The sequence below is a fragment of the Felis catus genome, chromosome D1 (assembly GCF_018350175.1).
Source record: "Felis catus isolate Fca126 chromosome D1, F.catus_Fca126_mat1.0, whole genome shotgun sequence".
NCBI lineage: Eukaryota > Metazoa > Chordata > Mammalia > Carnivora > Felidae > Felis > Felis catus.
In genome coordinates, this window is record NC_058377.1 from 46,768,130 (window position 1) to 46,788,435 (window position 20,306).

Consider the following 20,306-nt stretch of genomic DNA (forward strand, 5'->3'; position numbering starts at 1 on the left):
TTCTCTTTTCTTACCCCCTTCAGCCGTCTTTTCCTTCCTTTGCGTTTTGTCTGGCACGTCGGGTCCTGTGCTGGTCCGAGGTGTGTTTTCGCTTCCATCACACCTGCCTTCACGGCTTCCGTTCCCTGTCTAAAAATCCCTGATAAGCCACTCCCCCCCCCACCCCCATCCCGGGTTCCTAGGGGACCCTCGCTTCCCACCCGGTGCGCCACGATAGCCCATCACACCCGACCAACTTGCCTCTCCACCTAGCTTCTTACCTCCCTGCCGCCTGTGTCTGCTGCAGCCTTCTGCTCTTTCATCCCCCCCGTCCCGTGCTGCCTAGTCGCCCTCTCCTGAGCGTCTCTCCGCTTGCTCCCGGTCTCACCGCCCCATTGTTTCCCCATTAGCCTTTGAGTTCCGTAAACGCCCGGTTCCGTGGACCTACATCCCTATTTCTCTGCAATCCTGAAGGCTACCTCCGTTGAAGTGATTTCCACTTCCTTTGCTCCACTAGGTTCTTCTGTCCCTTTCCTTCTCGGGTTTCTCTTCCAGCTTTCCTCTCCCGTTTTGGTTACGTTTCTTTGCTTCTGTAGCTTCAGTTAGGTTCCTTCGTCTCATTTTATATTAGATATATCATATACTCAATACCCGACTTTTATCCCAAATTACTTTCTTCGTGAGAGTGAAAATAAAGGGATTCCGTTTGGTGTAGGGAACGCTCTGTGGGAAGTTGGGGTTTTTAATTGGCTTTGGTGGAATTTAATCATTCTATTTTCATGCTTCTTGGATAAGTTGTGATTGTCAGGCCCCCATCCTCCGTGTTTCTCTAATGGGGATTTGGAAAAGGATTGGGTGATACTGGTATCATTTCCTGGAGCTGTTAACCCTAGCGATTTGAATTTAGAAGGTTGAGTGTAAAGTGTACATTATTGGAGTAAAACATAGATTAATAACTAAAACTACAATTTACATACATGTCTTTAAAAATGCTAAAAAGGTGATTGATAATACTTGAGTTTCAATTTACTTTTAATTTATTCTGGTTATTTGGGGAGACTAGCTTCTCTTATACGGCACAATATTACTCCATTCACTAACTTACACACAATTACCAGAGCTAACTCCTCCCAACTTTTTACAAACCTGGAAGTCACGTATAATACCTCATTTTTCTTTCCTTTACCTCGAGGTACAGATAGCTCAGTGGATTACTCAAGCTTTGACTCAATGGAGTGACCGAAAACTTTTCAGGAAAATACACGGAAATAGGCACAGTAATAAGTTCCTTTTTAAAATGGTAACTGGACACATTAGCTTGACTGGCTTTTATTCTACATGAAAGTTACTTTGCTTTACTGTTTGAAGCAAGAGTGAGCATGTCCTGAAAGGGAATTCACTGACAGGAGTCCTGTTTGGATTTCTCATTTGGACTTTGGCCGTAAGGTCTGCAATTTTTAAAAAGAAATGTACAAAATGTGAATTCTTCCAAGATACTTTGCTCATGAAGTGCTATTAGAACAAGTTATTTCTACAAACCCATTATTCATTGTGACTTGTTCCTTCACTGTGGAAAAGTAAAAGAAAAAAAAATACTGCTTGGTTCTTTAATGTGGTGATTGAGCAGGCTGCTTTTTAACAATCAGTCCTTGCCTGTTTAGAAAATGCAGAATATATTTAAATGGTGACACTTATAAATGGAAAGTTGTTTAAAATGTATAGTGGACCCTTAGGCGATTTTTTTGATCATCTGATATTTGGAGTGGACAGTTTTGCTGTTTACTTCCCTTCAAGTGACTAATTGGCTTGCTGTCCCAGTCTTAATGGTTTGTCCTAACATTGTGTTAATTCTTGTTAATTGTTTTTTCTTTTTCTTTTTGGTGATGGGTAGGTGAAGAAACTACTTGTTACTGTATGAACTATTTTTCTCTTTCCTCGCTTCAAAATGATAAATTATAACAAAAAGATGTATAGCTTTTAAAAGTCTTTATGAAGGTTTTTGCCTATTTCAAATGTAGGCGTAGTTATTTTAACATGTTACCAAGAAGGGCAGAAAATAGGCCAAATGGGTTTAGGAGGGTGATACTTGTTTGTGGTTTTATTAGTGCTGTTCTTTTTCTCCTGTGTTAGCTACTGCAGATGCTAACTGGGATTAGGTTTGGAGGATAAACTCTCATTTGTAGTTCTCTACTACTGCTGTGTTTATAATAAGCTCCCACTTTAGAACTTGAATATATGTGGTATTGTGTGATTTTTTTTTTTTTTTTTAATCCACATAAATAAGGAGCCACTACTCTAGTTCTGTTCTGCGGGCTTTTGAAATACTATTTTCCCTATATTGTTTTAAATGCGCTTGTAACCAGTTTTCAGCAATGACATAGATTTATATTAAGTAAAGTTTGGCCAATGAATGGTTTTTCTAAACACCTTCCTTCTCCACACACTTTAACATGTTTCCAGAATATTAAAAAGGCTTTCACAGACATTTCTGTGGCTTGACACCATGAACTTCAGGCTTTAATGTAGAGATAATTTTTCTTCTTCCAGGAATTTTTCTTTCTAGTGAGTGCTTAGTTCTGTTGCACCTTTTAATATCTTGAAGGACTATTGCCTACTTAGTCCAACTCAGTGAAAGCAATTTCATCTTTTAAATATTAGTACTTAACAAAAATATGCTTAGGACTGTTTTTTCCCTATAGGCCTTTAGACTGTGGAGGTGGTTTCTGTGTACTTCTCCAAGGTCTTTCCATATTAGGAAGTAATTATTATAATCTACGAATTACGGCTTAATTCATACTACATTATATACTTGTTTAAGAAAGATCTTTTGCTTTGCTTATAGGTGGCTGTAGATAATGGTATTAACTAGGGTCCTTAGTGTGAAGAATTGTCCAGCTTGAAATAATATGTAAAAAATAAACATGATTTGCATTTAGTTTCCGGTCTCTAATGGTCATAATCAAGGCACAAGAATAGCAAACCTTAAATTGGAAGGTGTTCCAATTTGCCAGGCACTTATTAACCATTATCTAATTTAATCCTCTTTCATGGCTATGGGAGAGGCAAGCCACATGCTTAGAAAGTAGTTTCTACCTCCATTAAAACATCCATAATGATTGAAGTGTAAATAAAATACAATATTTAAATTTATAAATTCTTAATTTAAAAAACATTCTTATCTAACTTCACAACCGTTGGCCTTTGTTTTTTGATGTGAATACTTAATTTTCTTTTTTCTATACTTGTTTAATTTATTGTCTTTGGGCATTTACATTGCAACATGTTGCATTGAAACATAATATTTATGTTAATGGCTATAATGGCTTCACTTTTTCATCCATATTTTTTCCCAGTTAAAATTTCCAGGGACACTTCATTCCAACCATCATCTGCCTTAGATTCTTTTTGTTTGTTTGTTTTATTTATTTTGAGAGAGAAGGGGAGGGGCAGAGAGAGAGAAGGAAAGAGAGAATCCCAAGCAGGCTCCATGCTGTCAGCACAGAGCCCGACATGGCGCTTGATCCCACAAACTGAACTGTGAGATCATAACCTGAGCCGAAACCAAGAGACGCTTAACCCACCAAGCCACCCAGGCATCTCTGCCTTAGATTCTTGACAACAAATTGAGGTCTTGTTCTTATTAAGCATCCATTATAAGCGTATCTCTATAGTAGATATAGTGTGGGTATTTGTGTGTTGTGTGCTGGATCCATATCCTGCCTAAATTTAGTTGTGGAAACAATTTTAAGAGGAAGAATTTGTGAATGTATTGAATATGTAGAAGGTGGAATTTATATTTGGATTAGTGGTTTGTATAACTATTGAAAATGTATGTAAAATATCAAAAAGTACCTGAAATAATTACCTTTTTAAGCAAATGTATTGATTTTCAGTGTCTTGATTAATGGCATGGATTGGGGTGCTTAGTTTGCATATTGTTAAGAAAGTATCTGGTAACTGGGATCTGATTTGCAAGAAGATGCATGTGAGGAAGATACTAAGTGGGTAATCTGCCCCACGATGTGTCTTGTTTAGAAATAAAGTAACTGAGGATGGATCTTGTTTTAAAGAGGTAGTTATTTTGTAGTTGACCTATGGGCTTACTATTCTTTCCCTTAAGAATTAATCATATGATTTATATTTTCACTTTTCATTATTTGACCTATTCTGTTCCTTACTATTTAGTCTTTAATACTTCTGAAAAAAGAAAATGGTAATGGAGTCAAATATGTCACATGGCCTGAGATTATGTAGTAGAACTACACAGATGTAATTTTCCCTCCTTGTTACACGTAGTTATGTTTCTAAATTGTATATGTTTTAAAAGGGAAACTCAGAAGAGAATTTGGTATATAACCATTTTGCTAGCTGCCTTATGCATAAGTAGCAAATTTATTCTCAAATACCTTTGAAAAGTAATTAGGCGGCACTAGTGGACTTGTTATTTTTAAAAATACCTAATATTAGACTCTAGGCATGTATTTTTTATCCTTATAACAAGGTTTTTTATGTTTACTGTGTTTTTTATCAACTTGAATAGTTTTTAAAGGTGTTTTTGAGTTTAATTTAGAGCGGCAGGTGAGAAGTAAAACTTGGTAAGAGGTGACTAGGCTTTCTTTTTCCTCATTTGATTTGTGAAGCATTTATATGAAATATTTAATTAGCTATTTTAAAAGTACATTAATAGTTAAAATAATCTGTTTTAATTAATTACTAGAATTGCTTTAATTTAAATAAAATTATTTTGATCCTGTCATTTAGAATATTTAATGTAAAAGTTTACCATGATGCATAGACAAGTATTTTCTTTATATCCAAAATGCTTATGTTCGTGATTTCCCTTTTAAAAATCAAAGAAGTAAGAAAAATAAACTTAAAGGCTTCTTGGCAAGAGGCTAGAGTCTTACCAAGAAGAAATAGGGTTAGATTTTCAAAGTACATACAGCCTTAGTATTTGCTCTTCCTGTTCTTTTAGTGGCTGAAGTGGCATTTCCGTTACTTTGTGTTCTGTCTCAGTATGTTCCCCGTTAAACTGCTTTATACATTTCTCTAGAGAATTGCAATTTTTGGGTTTGACCTTTTAGAATTTTGTATGTTCATTGTGTGTATGGCTCTTTTAATGGAGAAACGTTTCCGGGTAGTCAGATTTTACTAACGATACTCCTTTATAAGGGAATGCTGATGAACCTAAACCTTTGTATTAAAATTTATGTTCAGACTTGTAATTTGCCAGGTTATCAGAAGTATAGTATTAAGAATTTTTCAAGTTATACTAGAATGTAGTGGCAGTACAGCAAATCATATTCTTTATGCATTGATTCAATTTATATTTAATACTTATTTGTCTTTATTTTGTGCTGGGCACTCACTGCACTAAACACTTACGTTTATTAACTTTATTCCTTTAACAACTTTGTGAGAGAGGTTTTATTATTATCCCCATTTTACTGAAGAAGAAACGAAGGCACCGAGAAGTTCAGTAATTTGCTCAAGGTCACAGCCAGGAAGAGGAAAACTGGGATTTGCACCCAGGTAGTCTAGCATCAGGTTTGTGTTTTCATGTCAGTGTGACTTTTTACATAATGCTTTACTGTTCCAGGGAATGAATAAACAATATTCATTTATTCATGGCAGTGGCTCTTAAAGTGTATTCCTGGCACTTCTGGGAGTTTCCAAGACCCTTTCAGCTTATTTGTGAGGTCAAAACTATGTTCATATATTAGGACATTATTTGTCTTTTTAATTTTTGTGCTTTCATGAGTGTACAATAGAGTTTTCCAGGGTCTATGTGATGCATGATAGTGCAGCAGATTGAATGTAGTAGCAGATACGACAGTCCAACAACTTTCTATTAAACCAGATAGTAAAAAGTTTTGCAAAAAGGTAAAACAATACCAATGTTGTAAATTTTGGTTTTGGGAAATATAGCTATTTTTCGTGAAAACTGTTAGCATTGGATGAGATTTATTATTTTAAAAAGAATATTTTAAAAATTCTTAATTTTAATTCTTAATACAGTAAATATCAATTGAGAAAACCCACATAGACAAAATCTCATTGAGGTCTGTCCTCAGTTTTTAAGATTGTAAAGGTTCTGAGATTAGAAAATGTAACCCTAAAGAAGAAGGTATATTAGAGGGGAAAAAAGGCTACTTAGAAAGTAGATATAGGAGGTCCTTTAAACTCTGAATAATTTGGTAGGTAACAGTGACCCATCATTTGGAGGACTTTGAGAAGAGACGTGGCATAATCCTTTAGGTCATACTATTAAGTAGATTGGAAGGAAAGTGAAATGTGACTTGGAAAGGAGACTGCTGGGGGCAAAAAAGAATCTAACAGTAATAATACCTAATTCTTTTCCTGAAAGGCCTTAATAAAGTTCATCATTAATTGGGACTCCTGGTCCATTTTTTCCTCATTGTTTTTTTACATCTAAGCTATCCCTTTCAGCCAAGCACTTTATTACTATTTTTTTTTTTAATTTTTTTGATGTTTATTTTTGAGAGAGTGTGTGCAAGCAGGAGAGGGACAGAGAGAGAGCAGGAGCCACAGAATCCGAAGCAGGCTCCAGGCTCTAAGCTGTCAGCACAGAGCCCGACGACGGGCTTGAACCCACAGACCCTGAGATCATGACCTGAGCTGACGTTGGACACTTACCCGACTGAGCCACCTAGGCGCCCCTCAGCCAAGCACGTTAGTCACCAATTATGCCAAAAGTTCTAACTCCCAAACTATTAGCAGTTATTCTTTGGACATACCATTCTTTGGACGTAAAACATCTTTGTCAAAACAGATACCTTCTTCCTTTTAAATCTTCTCAAAACTAACTTGCTTTCCTTAACACAGTTAAAGTAGCCTCTTTACTAAAGACGTTATTGAATAATACCTTGTTAAACTGTGTGGTTAGTATCATGCTTTTATATATATTTTGGGTTCACATGTGTTTGTAGAACAGGAACTATACTTTTCTGTATTGTTTTATATTTCTTCTCAAAGTACCTAATCAGTGACCCTGTGGGTGCTCAGTAAATTTCAGGTGATTACACATAATCTGCCTTCCCAGCTCAGACTATTCCATGAACAACTTAGGGACACAGTCACTATAGAGATCTATTCCAGTAAACATTTAATAATTTTATGGTGATTTTCTTAGTTGCAATGAATGGTAATTACCCGGTTTCAAAATTAAATATTGAAGTCATTTGGTAGCATCAATAAAAAAACATAACAAAATTGCTCTCTGTTTCATGGAACCTATGAGGCATTAAGAGGGTTAGTTTTGTTAAAATAGTAGGTGATGTTTTTAAAATATTTTTATAGCCAAAAAAATTGGGGTTTGCAGTTGCTCAGTTTGAAAACTATACTGAGGCATATTTTTGAGGATATGTTCTTGAAAGTAGAAATTAACTTTAAGAATTAAACAGGGGACCAGAAATAAATTTGAAATGTTTGTCAATAGAGTTGTTTCCTTACACAATTCCAGGAGGTGCTGATCACATTGTAGTCTCTGTGCAGGGGGTCTCCAGAGTACTAACTGTATGGCAAACATATTTTAAATTTTTTTTTTTTCAACGTTTATTTTTGGGACAGAGAGAGACAGAGCATGAACGGGGGAGGGGCAGAGAGAGAGGGAGACACAGAATCGGAAACAGGCTCCAGGCTCTGAGCCATCAGCCCAGAGCCCGACGCGGGGCTCGAACTCACGGACCGCGAGATCGTGACCTGGCTGAAGTCGGACGCTTAACCGACTGCGCCACCCAGGCGCCCCGGCAAACTTATTTTAGATGTAAGGAAGGATAAAGTACACTTAATGTCGAAATGCAAAGGAAAAGAAGTGACTGTTTTAGAATGAAGCTTTATGAGATATAAGGCAAACATTGGAGAGTAGTAGTGATGGTCATGATAGTAGGACCACTGAATCTAGGCCATAAGTTGATTCTAGGGACTAATGGGGATTGCTGGAAGTTTTCTCTGAACATTTGGAATTCCAGCAGTAATTTTCATTTTTATTTTTTTTTTTCAACGTTTATTTATTTTTGGGACAGAGAGAGACAGAGCATGAACGGGGGAGGGGCAGAGAGAGAGGGAGACACAGAATCGGAAACAGGCTCCAGGCTCTGAGCCATCAGCCCAGAGCCCCACGCGGGGCTCGAACTCACGGACCGCGAGATGGTGACCTGGCTGAAGTCGGACGCTTAACCGACTGCGCCACCCAGGCGCCCCATCCAGCAGTAATTTTCAAAATGGTACTGATATTTGTAGTCATAAACTTACTACCTGAAAGCATTCTAGGGGCTCTAAGTTTACTCAAGGGACACTTCTTCCAAGTAGTGGTTGAAGCAGCATTGCTTTAGAAATATTTTCTCTCACTAAAGATTGCAGGTATACTTTAGAAGTGATTTCATATTTTTACTTAATGTACATGTGTCTACTGATTATATACCTCTTCATGTGACTATAAGCTCTTTATAAGAGGGGTGTATGTGTGTGATAGTAGAAATTTTACGTGCTGTGATATAGCCAGTTGTCTTGTGGATGCTTAATACGAATGTACCATATTTTAAATACATCTAATGTTTGAAAATCTTACTGTAATTCAAGTATATACCAAAAACTAAGTAGAAGGATGGTTTTCCCCCCATCACACCATTAACACAGGATTGGCACACAGGATTGGCAGGATTTTTGATGTACTTGAAACACTTTGCAGAAGTTTGATTCATGCAGGGTATGGAATAATTAGGAATATTATTTAATCCAAATCTAATGTGAAAAAGGAGATTATGAGGCAAGGTGAGTTCTTCTTCAATTTTGAAATTGAGAGGTAATTCACACAACATAAAATTCACCATTTTAAAGTATACAATTCAGTGTGTTTTTTGTCTATTTACAATGTTGTGTGTAACCATCACCACTGTCTAATTCCAGAATGTTTTCTGTCACCCCCAAAAGAAGTCATATATCAGTTAGCATATCACTTCCAGTTTCCCCTCCTTCATTCTCTGGCAATCATTAAGCTACTTTCTGTCTATGGATTTTCCTATTCTGGACATTTCATGTAAATGGAATCACACATAACGTGGCCTTTTATGTCTGACATCTTTTACTTAGCTTAATGTTTTCATGGTTTATTTATGTTGTAGCATATAAGAGTGCTTCATTCTATCCATAACTTAATAATATTCCCTTGTGCCACAAAATGCGGCGTATCCATTGATGGACATTTGGGTCAGTTCCCTCTTGAAACCCACTAAGAAGAATACTGCTATGAACATACCTTGTACAGGAATGTTCATAGTAGTTCTCTTGGGTATATCCCTAGGAGAAGAATTGCTGGTCATGTGGTAGTTTTTTTAACTTTTTGAGACACGACCAGTCTTTTCCACGGCTGCTGCACCATTTTACATTCCCAGCAGCAATGTATGAATGATATCTTGTGATTTTGGTTTACATTTCTCTAATGACTAATGATGTCGAGCATCTTTCATGTGCTTATTGACCTTTGTATGTCTTTGAAAAAAGTGTCCATTCAGATCCTTTGCCCATTTTTAAATTTGATCCTTAATATATTTCAGTACTAGACGAGTTTTTACATTTTCCTGATGCTTGATCCTCATATGATTTGCAAATATTTTTTCCCCATCCTATGGCTTGTCTTTCCGCTGTTCTTGATAGTGTCCTTTGATGTGATGCAGAAATATTTTTAATTTTGAAGTTGCAATTTTTTTCTTTGATTGTGCTTTTGATATAATAGCTAAGAAACCATTGGCTAATCCAGCGTTATTCAGATTTATGCCTAACCTACTACTGAAGAGCTTTATAGTTTTTAGCTCACTCTTTTAGGTTTGATCAGATTTTAATTTTTGTATGTAGTGTGAGGTGGCAAGGTGGTAGTAAGGAAAATTAAGGGTATTTTTTTCCCTTCTTCTGAAGTTGTCATGGGATATAACTCTACTGTGCTCCTGTATAATATAAATATAGAGATTTGTGAGGGAGAAAAAAGATCTCCTTGATGGCAGTTTCTAGTACTGAGTTACATAGTTTGTTGACTGATAAATAGAAATATTTGAACCAAACATCCTTTCAACTGGATGGACTGCTTACTCTAATCCAATGCCCTTTTTTTTTTTTTTTTTTTTTTTTAGGGTCCCAGTGTAGTCTTTTATTTTTTTTTAAAGTTTATTTATTTTGAGGGGGTGGGCAGAGAGAAAAGGAGAAAGAGAATCCCAAGCAGGCTCTGCACTGTCAGTGCAAATCCCCATGTGGGGCTGGAACTCATGAATTGTGAGATCATGAGCTGAGCAGAGATCAAGAATCTGACACTTAACTGACTGAGCTATCCAGGCACCCCCAATGTAGTCTTTTAAATGTGTGAAGAGATAATACTTAGTTGTCTGAGTATCGATAGGTGGTTACTTTTGTCCACACAGAGTAGTGTGTATATTGCCATAGTATCTTGTACTTCTCCATAAACACTATGTAGTGGAGTATTTTAAAAGGAACACGAGATCTAATGGTGAAAATGTGTAAACAAATAATTGTAATACATTGAGATAATTGCACTATGTAGTAATTCTTTATAGCTTCTATAATTATAATTTCTTAAATGAAGAGCCCTTGTGTAGTCTTTATTGTGCTACAAACAGCATGTAACAAATATGCAGTAAAAAGATGCCGAGTTAATAAAGAAGGAATGAAATTGTCATTGAGGGTTTCTGATGTGTATTCAAACAGCCTTTTTTTTTTTTTTAATAAAGAGGATAGTTGCTGTAGAAGTTGTCTTTGAGTAGTGGTTGTTGCAACTTCTTCCATTTCTGTGATCAAGTAAATTATTGGTTGAAAATGTGAGAAATTATGGAAGTTGGGAAATAAGTTTCCAGAATTAGATGTAAAATTAGAGCAGTTTAATAAAGTAAAGTATTATTCACTTCAGGACCTACCTATTATTGGTATATTTAACTTCAAACAGATGGGTTTAAACTTGTCATATCTTGGGTTTACTACTTCTGCTTTCCTTTTCTTCCTGTTATCATCATCATCATCATCATTATTATTTCCTTTTCTTTGGTTGTTAAAAGTAAATTCCAAGGCGGTCCTTTATTTTACATTCTGTGTTATCCATGATAATCCGCATCTTATAGCAGAATGCTGTAAGGCCTTGTTTGCGAAATAAGCATTGTGTGCTTTGTTATAAAACATTGGCAAAACATTTAAAGTGCAAATAAAGATACCCAGAAATGAAGCATATGACTTTAGTAGGCTATATTGAATGAGTCAAGCATTGACCTTGATTGGTTTCTTCCTACTACCCACTTCCGTTATGCCTTTTCTCTTCTGGTTTTAGGACTCTGGTGAATTGCCTGTGAAAATCCAAATTAATTTTCTTTTGAAAGTGACATGTAGGTAAATCTTAATTTATTTGTGAACTTAATGATTCAGAGTTAATCATTTTGTGTGACTTTTTTCTGGGAGAATATCTGAGAACAAAAAATTTTAAGAGCAAATATATATAATTTTTTAAAAATTTTGCGTTATTGGATTAAAATTCCTTAGGGAACTATTAAAATCTTTTGCTTGCTGTAAGAGCAAGAATATGGGGCAAAAGTCCTGAGATGGAGTTCTGTTTAACATGTAGCAAGCAGTACCAACAGAAACACTAGTCTGAAGCAGTAAGTGGGGTACTGAGGGAAAGTGATCAAGATCTAGAAAAGAATGTAAAGATGAAACTTGATCATCCTTACTTTAAAAGGAACACGAAATCTAATGGTGAAAATGTGTAAACAAATAATTGTAATACATTGAGATAATTGCATAATACTTTTTACATAAAGCTTCAAAGTAGGGGCTGGAGTAATTAATTTTGAAGGTTAGTGACAGCTTCATAGAGGAGCCTAATGGGTTTTAAGGATGAATAGTGATTTGCCAGATGGACAAAGTTTTGTCTAAGTAATTTAGCATGTGCAGTGACAATAGAGGTGAGAAAGAGCATTATGATGTGTTTGGGGAAATTTTTGAGTAGTTCTTTGTGGTGGAATGCGAAGTGTTCATAAGAGTAAGAGGGAGATGAGGCTGGAGAGGGAACCATTAAAGGTCTTATTGGGGCAGGAGTTACTTTGATAGATCTGGTCTTCTGTAGCCCTTTTCTCCAAATCCTCCTTTTAGAGTTCCCTTTCTTCCTGCTTATTATCTGCTCTCCTAGCTTTAGATGCCAGTGCTATGGAACTGGGGAAGTGTTCTTTTCCTTTCCTAGGTAATTTGTGGTAGGGTTATTGAAAGGGATAGGGAAGGAAGGAATGTACAATCCTGTTGCCATTTGTGCAGGGGGTTAGATGACTTTGGCATATGAAATTGGACTTCTGAATATTGCTATACGTGGTGGTTTGGGTTGCTAAATAAAATCAGGTACACCAATCTTCATGGCTTTTGAATTTTTTTGAGTTCCAAATTATGAATGAACTTAAACACAAACAGTCATCATATGATGATGACCACTATGAATAGAAAAGGTTTGATAAACCAGTTAGTCACAAGATTCTTGGAGGCATGTTTGATTTATGTGGTTTAATTGCTGACATCTGTTTATCTGCAAATGATATATTAATTTTCAGTCATTCATAGGTTTTCTAAAGCTGGATCTGTACCAAACAAGACTTTATTAGCTAGTTTTGTAGAAATTAATATGCTCATTAGCAATTGCATCGTGAGTGTCTACTGTGTATCTGAGTTACTGTGTTTGAGATTATTGAGAAATCCAAAAGTGAAATTGCTGATCACATCCTCAGTCTAGTAGGGAAGGTGATATATACAGATAGCTGTATTAACAGGTAATGTGAGATAAAATTCATGTCAATGTTGTTGAAAATCATAGGAGAGAAAGATACTGCTTTTGATAAGGGAGAGAACTGGACCCTAAATGAGAAGTAGTCAGGAACAGTAGGTATTTGAGATGGGGAAAACAACATGAGCAAACATTTGAAGGTAGGAAGGCTGGAAGTGTGTTTGGGGAACAAAGGAGTCTGTTTAACTAATTGTAGAGGGTGAATGGGGTGCTGTGGAGCCAGAAAAGAGATTGGTTTGGGAGTAAGGAGAAATACAGTTGGAGCATTTGAGGAGTATGGTTTTTATCATTAAAAAAAAAAAAAATTGTGAGTATGTGGAGTATGGTTTTTAATCATAAAACCTTTAGATATATATCACCTCCAGGTAGCTTCTGGTTACTGTAGAGCTGATTTTCAAAATTGTATTATATCTTTATTTTCTGTCACTAGTGCTAAGATACAGAAGACAAGGAGTTTGGCTGATCTTGAAGTTGTAAATGGGATTTTGCTGCTTTATGCTTTTTATGTTACTTTAATTATTACAGACTGCATTAATAGTGGCAGTATCTAAGGTTTCTGGATTTCTGAGTCCATAGATTGCTCAAGAATTAATGAAAAAGTCTTCCAAACAGAAATGATACATACCTAATTTTGATCTGGACATAGAGATTTTATAAAAGTTTAAGGTGACTTTTCAGTCTTTGGTGTTTCACAAAATCTGATCAAATCAATTTAATTAGGACATAACTTGCATTATAGGCATAATAGCTAATAAGATTTAAAGAATCCTGTCTGTCTTGCACCGTAACACAATCCTTACATAAATTGAGACTCTACTAGGAAAAGGAAATAGAGAATAAATTTTACCATTAAAATTCAGTGAACAACCTTGAAGGGAAGTCAGGCGATTTGAAGAACTTCTTAGTTCACAGAGGACTTTTAGGGAATGGGATATTGTTAGGAGAAAATCTTTCTTTGAGAAATATAATTTCATAAATACGTAAGATTACATTTGGAAACAGCACTTCCTTTGCTTCTTAAATTATTAATGTGCTTCAAGAGGAATAATCCCTGAACTGAAATATGGGAGGAGGTGGGGGGTCTGCCCCAGCTCCATTTGACCTTAGGAAAATCCCTTACTTACTTTTCTTATTTTCTAAATTGTCTCCCTGCTCAGCTGTTCTGTGATGTTATATATTTGTGTCCCTCTAGCTTTTGGGTTCTTGGCTTAGTGCTTTGAAAACTAAGACTATGGACAGTTTCTATATGAGCTTTTGCTTCAATCTCCATTGGAGTGCCCCGCCTACCATCATATCATCATTATTTGAAAAACAGTTTGAACTTGTATGTCTTAATGTCATTGGGATGAAGGGGCAGCACTGTTTTTTGTGACTTCGTTTTAGGAGGAAATTGCCAACAAAAATGAGAATTTTCTTCTAGCGTTCTTTAAAATGGGAATAATATAAAGGATACTTGATAATAAGAGACTGCCTACTAGCCTTTCAATCTGTGTCTCGTGCTTGCTTTTCCACATTTTTTCACTTCAGTCAGTCAGGTTGACTATAGGATGTTTATCTTTTTTTCAGATTTGCCCCTTTGGGCAAGCATGCTTGGGTTGGATGTCTTGGTTTGGTGAAGGATGACTGGACACTTCTATTTCCCACTACACCCTGCCAAATGAGGCATACTTGGGTAGCATTTGTAATCAAATTGTTCCCCTGTCCTTCTGTAGAGGCCCGTTTTTTCGTTTTCTTTCTTAACTCTCTGTGCATGTTTATCTCCTGAAAACAGGGACTCAGCTTTATTTATCCTGGTATCCCTAGTACCCAGAATGTAATGCCTGGTGTAATTGTGTAATAGTACCTTAGTAAATATTAAATAAATCTTTCATGGAGATAATGGATTTAGTGTCCTGAGCTAATGTACTATTTAGTTAACAGTTTTTTGTTTTTTAAATGTGAAATACTTCTTGGATAGAATTCATCTTTATATTGAAAATATCCAGATATGTATGGTCTTGGTCTTGAGCTAGTTGGATCATTTGATCAGGTCATAGTGTTTGTTCCAGGATTATGAATTGATACCTAAAAAAGGTTAGCGTGGTGATGCCTTAACTATTGCCGTAGACTGAATGATCTACACTAGGTAATTATCTTGCATTTGGTGGCTGTTGATCATAATAGGAGATCAGTTATGGGTATATAATGGAGCATCACTAATCCATCACCATGTGCTCTTACATATAGTAACACCATCTTAAAATTATTTGGTTACATGATGAGTTTGTGAATTATTTCTCAAACTGTATTTTTATTCCTTAACTTTAGAACCATTGGATTCTTCTAAGCATTATTGTTTCAAAGATTCTTAATTTATTTGCTTGTTGAAAGGACTTTGTTTCTGACGTATGTGTATACTGTATACATATTGTGGATGAGGGTTGGCTATGTTTACTTATTAATACAAAAATTCTAGAATAGGCCAACGTTGCATTGGTTTTTCTGACTAGCTGCTTCCTCATTTTTGGTCTCAACCTTTTCACTTCCATTATTTGTATATGTAGTTAGTTTTGAGTTGACTTTCAAATACAGTGTGGTGCTTTCTCTTTGGCCATTTTTTTTTTTTAACCTTTTTTAACCAGTAAATAAGCAATTTTTTTTTAACCTTTAATTTTAATTAATTTAACCTTTAATTTTTTTTAACCTTTTTTTAACCAGTAAATAAGCAATTTACTGGTGTAGTTTAGAATAATCTTTAGTTGTATTCAATTCATAATTATATCTAGGAAACTTGTTTTAATAGTTGCTGATACCTTTTCTAACTGCCAAGTTTGTCTGCAGATAGCATCTTTGGAAAGAGGGGCAGGATTTTGGAAAGTTGTAGCATTTATATTAGGTGAGTAGCAAACAAAACCAATTTCACTAATATCAGTTATTAGCTTTATTTCAGGGGAGCTGTCATGGGGGAATTGGTCTGGTTTCAATTTTATAAGGCCAGTGTGAAGATTTGTTGGTAAATACAAAATTGAGTATATTGCTCTGCAATTTTTTTTTAACTGCATATTCATGAGGGTTATAAGATAGCTGCATTTAATCTTTTGGTATGAAACTGGAGGAAATATCTGGTGTGTTCTTTATATGATCACTTTGTCTTGTATTTTCAGATGTGGAAGATGTAACCACATCATCCTTAGGCCAATTTATACTTTGAGAAGTAAAACCAGCTGTTAAATGATGGGAAATTATGGTTTAGCGTGCAGTATTCCCCCCTTTTTCTTTTCTCAACATTAGCTTTTGTAACCTTATTTCACAATTACTTGTGTATTAGTTACCAGGTTTGGAATTTGTGTTAGGTATCCAGTACAAACTTTTAGACTTGGTACAGTATGAACACTTACCTATTTTTGTTCATATTCTTAGAAAATATTGTTTTGAATTGGTGACCTAGAGTGGACCAAGGCATTATTTTTAGGTAATTCTCTAGCACATCCCAGAATCATCCCACAACACACCTGAGTGGCAATAAAGATCAATCATAAAAAAATTAGTTACAGAGTTGTAACTGACAGCTAAGTTAGAAAGCTATTTAGAGAGCAGCTCAGGAGGCTGAGACATTCCTTGATAAACTGCTGGAAGATGCTGTGCAGAGTGAAAAGCATTTCTTCTTAACAGGAGATGGAAACCTTTTAAGCTGCTTCCTATTTTGGGGCTTGTAGACTTAACCTAGAATTGCTTTTTTCTTTGAGCTTCTCCATCAGAGTTAATGTTTTCTTAACTTAGTGACTAACCTGTAGCTTTTTTTTTTTTTTTAAACATAGTTTTTCTCTTTTGCTATTTCTTAGAATTGGTAATGATTACATCTCTGGGCCAAAGGACTGGAAAACTGCTTTATGTGTTCTTCATGTTAAATCATGTTAGTCCTCCTCACCTGAAATCTGGTGAATTGACTTTGTTTTATAACATTCTCAGCTTTTTAAAGGTTGTTTGTAAATTAAAGCTTACAGTTTCTGAGGCACTTGGAGATGTCCGAAACTCTTGAAACCTGTTCCTTGTGAACTTGGTTTGAATGATATGATGCCTTCCTTATATCTTGTCATCTTCAGTTGAAAAGAATGAAGCCAGAATGAAGATGATGACAATGAGCAGAAAATACTGTACCAAACAAGAAGTGGTTACTGTCTGTACTGCGAATTAGATTTATGAGAGATAAAAAGAGAGATGTATGAATTTTAGAAGAGAAGGTGATGACAAGACTACTTGGATTGAAGAGAGAGAATTGAGAGAAAATATGTGTGTATCTTTATCCCTCTAGTGGAAAGATTACTGTTTTAAAGAATCTAGTTCCAACACAGCCACTGTATTGTGTTACTTAGATAGGCAAGTATTTAAATCTTTACCATGGAGATAACAGCATCCCTTGCATCATCACAAGGCTATTGTAATAGAAAACTAAGGATATGAAGAAACTTTGTAAAGCATAGAGAGATCTGCATGTGTAAAGATTTTGCCATGTATGCATGTAACTATGGTTACATTTTCCAGTTGAGGAAGTTTAGTTTTATAAACCTGCTAAAGAAGGTTGTGCAGAAGTCATTGATTTGGAAGTAGTTTCACAATACTGTATTGGAAAAATGATGAGGGAAAACTCATCAGTAAAATAGGATACTAAGTAAAACTAACAATATTTGTAATATTTAAAGCTTATTAAATACTCTAAATATGTTCCTATACTTTTGTGAAGGGCAATTTTATTCCTATTAATACAGAGAAATTGAAAGTGAGTGGCTAATTAACTTGCCTGAAGTCATAATAATAATGATCTGGAATTTGATTCTGCATCCTTTGCTCATTCTGATGTCACTTCATCCTGTTACAGTATAGTCCTATACAGTATAGTCCTTTACATGGATGGCACCATGTAAAGAAATGGGAGAGCCTAGAACAGAGCTTTAGAGATAGTGAGATGAGCACCTTCATCATCACTGTTTGAAGCAGAGATTGGAAATGAATAGTACTTAGGATAGATTATCAAATGAATGTAAGTCAGAAAAGAGCTCTAATAGGAAGAAACAAACTTTAAAAGAATAGAAAGAACTAAAAATAGACACCCCTTTTTTCCATCTGTCAATCTGATTCATTCTGGAAGGTATCCAATATAGCAGTGAAACAAAAAGGTAGTTAATGTTCTCCAATATTTGTCAAGTTTAGAAAGAGATCATACTTGAAAAGCAGTAGTATTCAAAGTGGTAGCCTTTTAGTTGGGTAGAAGAAGGCTTATTTGAGGGGCTTTTGTCATCATAGCAAAAGGGAAATTGGTGAAAGGTTGATATTATAGGAAAGGGAGAAAGATGGTTAAATTTTTCTTTGCTACTTTAGACCATTTAAGATTTACATTGCCTTTTCATAACCAAGAGAAAGATAAATTATCTCAGAAATTTAAGGGACTATTTAGATGTCTGTCTACAGATGGAATATAGATTTTGAAAATATATGTGATATTGTCTATCTACCTAAATATAGATAGCTACTTGTATGAAAGAATCAACTGAGACTATTCTTAGCCTTTTATTATTAGTATTGTTATCATTGGTACATAGGAGCAGAAGAACTAAATAAAAAACCACTGTGTTATGTACAGTATATGTTGTGTTAAATTTTTTGTTTCTAAATTTTCTAGCAGCAGAAGTCTGTTTATGGGAATGTGTTGTATTGAGAAATACTTAAAGCCTATATTTAGGGGAAATAAATCCATAATTAACTGTGCAGTGTGCAGAATAAGTTGTGATCTTGTCAACTTATTTTTTAATGTTTATTTTTGAGAGAGAGCATGCGCACGCACACACACACTTGCGAGCGTGTGGGGGAGGGGCAGAGAGAGAGAGACAGAGAGAGAGAGAGAGAGGGAGAGGGAGGGAGGGAGAGAATCCCAAGCAGGCTCCATGCTGTCAGTGGAGGCGTTCTCTCTCTCTGTCTCTCTCTCTGCCCCTCCCCCACTCTCACTGGTGCGCTTTCTCTGTCTCTCTAAATGAACAAAGTTTAAAAAAAAAATTCTTTTTAGATCACCAAACACTTTATGGCTGAACTTGGACTTTTACATTTATTTATTTTTGAGAGAGACAGAGTGTGAGCGGGGGAGGGGCAGAGAGCGAGAGAGAGGGAGACACATGAATCCGAAGCAGGCTCCAGGCTCTGAGCTGTCAGCACAGAACCTAACACAGGGCTCAAAACCACAAACCGTGAGATCATGACCTGAGCCAAAGTCAGATGCTCAACTGACTGAGCCACCCAGGTGCCCCTGAACTTTTAGATTCAAACTGGTGGGAGTTTTTTTCCTTTAATCAGCATTATTGAGGCATAATTTATATGGAATTTTTATGTTAAAAAAAGTAACATCTTCAATTTTGATTTTGCTAGCTTATAAAACAAATTTTTATCTCAAAAGGTATGACTTTTAAGAAGGGGATTTGTCAGAGGATGAATTGTCTTTTATGCTGAGAAATAGGCAAACATGGGCCATAATGGAATTTTAGAAGAACAGTTGTATAGTTACGAAATGTGTGAGGGTGGAGATATTTTTTGTTGAAACACTCCTAGTGATTATTCCTTCTTGTAGAAACTTAAAGGCTTAAGTTTAAGGCTTATTAGGAAAAATACTTCTACTTCATTTTATGGAGATTTATAATATTAGTAACTCATATTTTTCACTTACAGAGCATTATTTTGAAACTTAAAGCTGTGTAGATAGCTTATTATTTGGTGCTTAACTATCTTCTGGCTGTATATGTCATTACTATTTACAGCGGTTTGAAAAAAGATTTTTTAGAAAAGGCCTTCATTTGTTAATGGTTTAGAAGGGTCTTTTGATACCTGCTTACCACAAATGCGGAATTTAATGAACTGTAGCAAAAGGCTGGTGTAATTTTGACACAAGGTCACTTTGATTTAATGGTGAAGTGCGTGAATAAATAAACGAGATTCCCAGTCCCTACTTAATCTACATGAAACTGGAGCCTTTGTAGAATCAACAAGAGAAGGTTTCTGTTCAATGAGACTTTGGTTTGGCAAGGGTGGTTTGGCAAGGGTGGAGCAGACATGTGTGATACAGAATGAATAGGATACCTTCATACTTCCCCACTCTCTGGGAGATGTAATTGATCATGGTAGTCAGTTCCGTAGAGGCAACTGGTGACACATGAGCATTGTTACTGTGATTTTCAAATCTGTTTATCCAAAGACTCCTGATTATCATGTATAATTAGCAACCTACCCAAACACGTGTCCTGTACTCCTTAAGTGCTAAGAAATCCTTAGCCATGTATCACCATCTGACATATATTTGTTCATTTGTTTATTGATTGTGTCTCCCCACTAGTGTATAAGCTTCCTGAGGGCAGCAACTTTGTCGACTATTGCAAATTTCTAACTCCTAAGACTATTTGGCATATGATGAATATTGTAGAATATATGGAATTTCTACTTGCTCATACTAAGGTTTGCAAGGCTATGGGAA

General features: G+C 35.7%; 2 protein-coding genes across 17 annotated transcripts in view; one reads left to right on the forward strand and one right to left on the reverse strand.

The window, feature by feature from the left end:
• The window catches only part of EED (embryonic ectoderm development), a 193,406-nt gene extending 192,125 nt beyond the window's left edge, over positions 1–1,281 (reverse strand). Inside the window, exons 1-2 of one of the 2 annotated variants that reach the window (XM_045038655.1) lie at positions 261–1,281; positions 15–129 (exon numbers count right to left, since the gene is read on the reverse strand). The gene's annotated coding sequence lies outside the window, so the exon portion shown is untranslated. Of the gene's footprint in view, positions 1–14 lie in introns of both variants that reach the window. The other variant, XM_045038652.1, reaches the window with a different exon arrangement.
• PICALM (phosphatidylinositol binding clathrin assembly protein) overlaps positions 1–20,306 on the forward strand; it is a 100,188-nt gene that overhangs the window by 457 nt on the left and 79,425 nt on the right. The window lies entirely within an intron of this gene.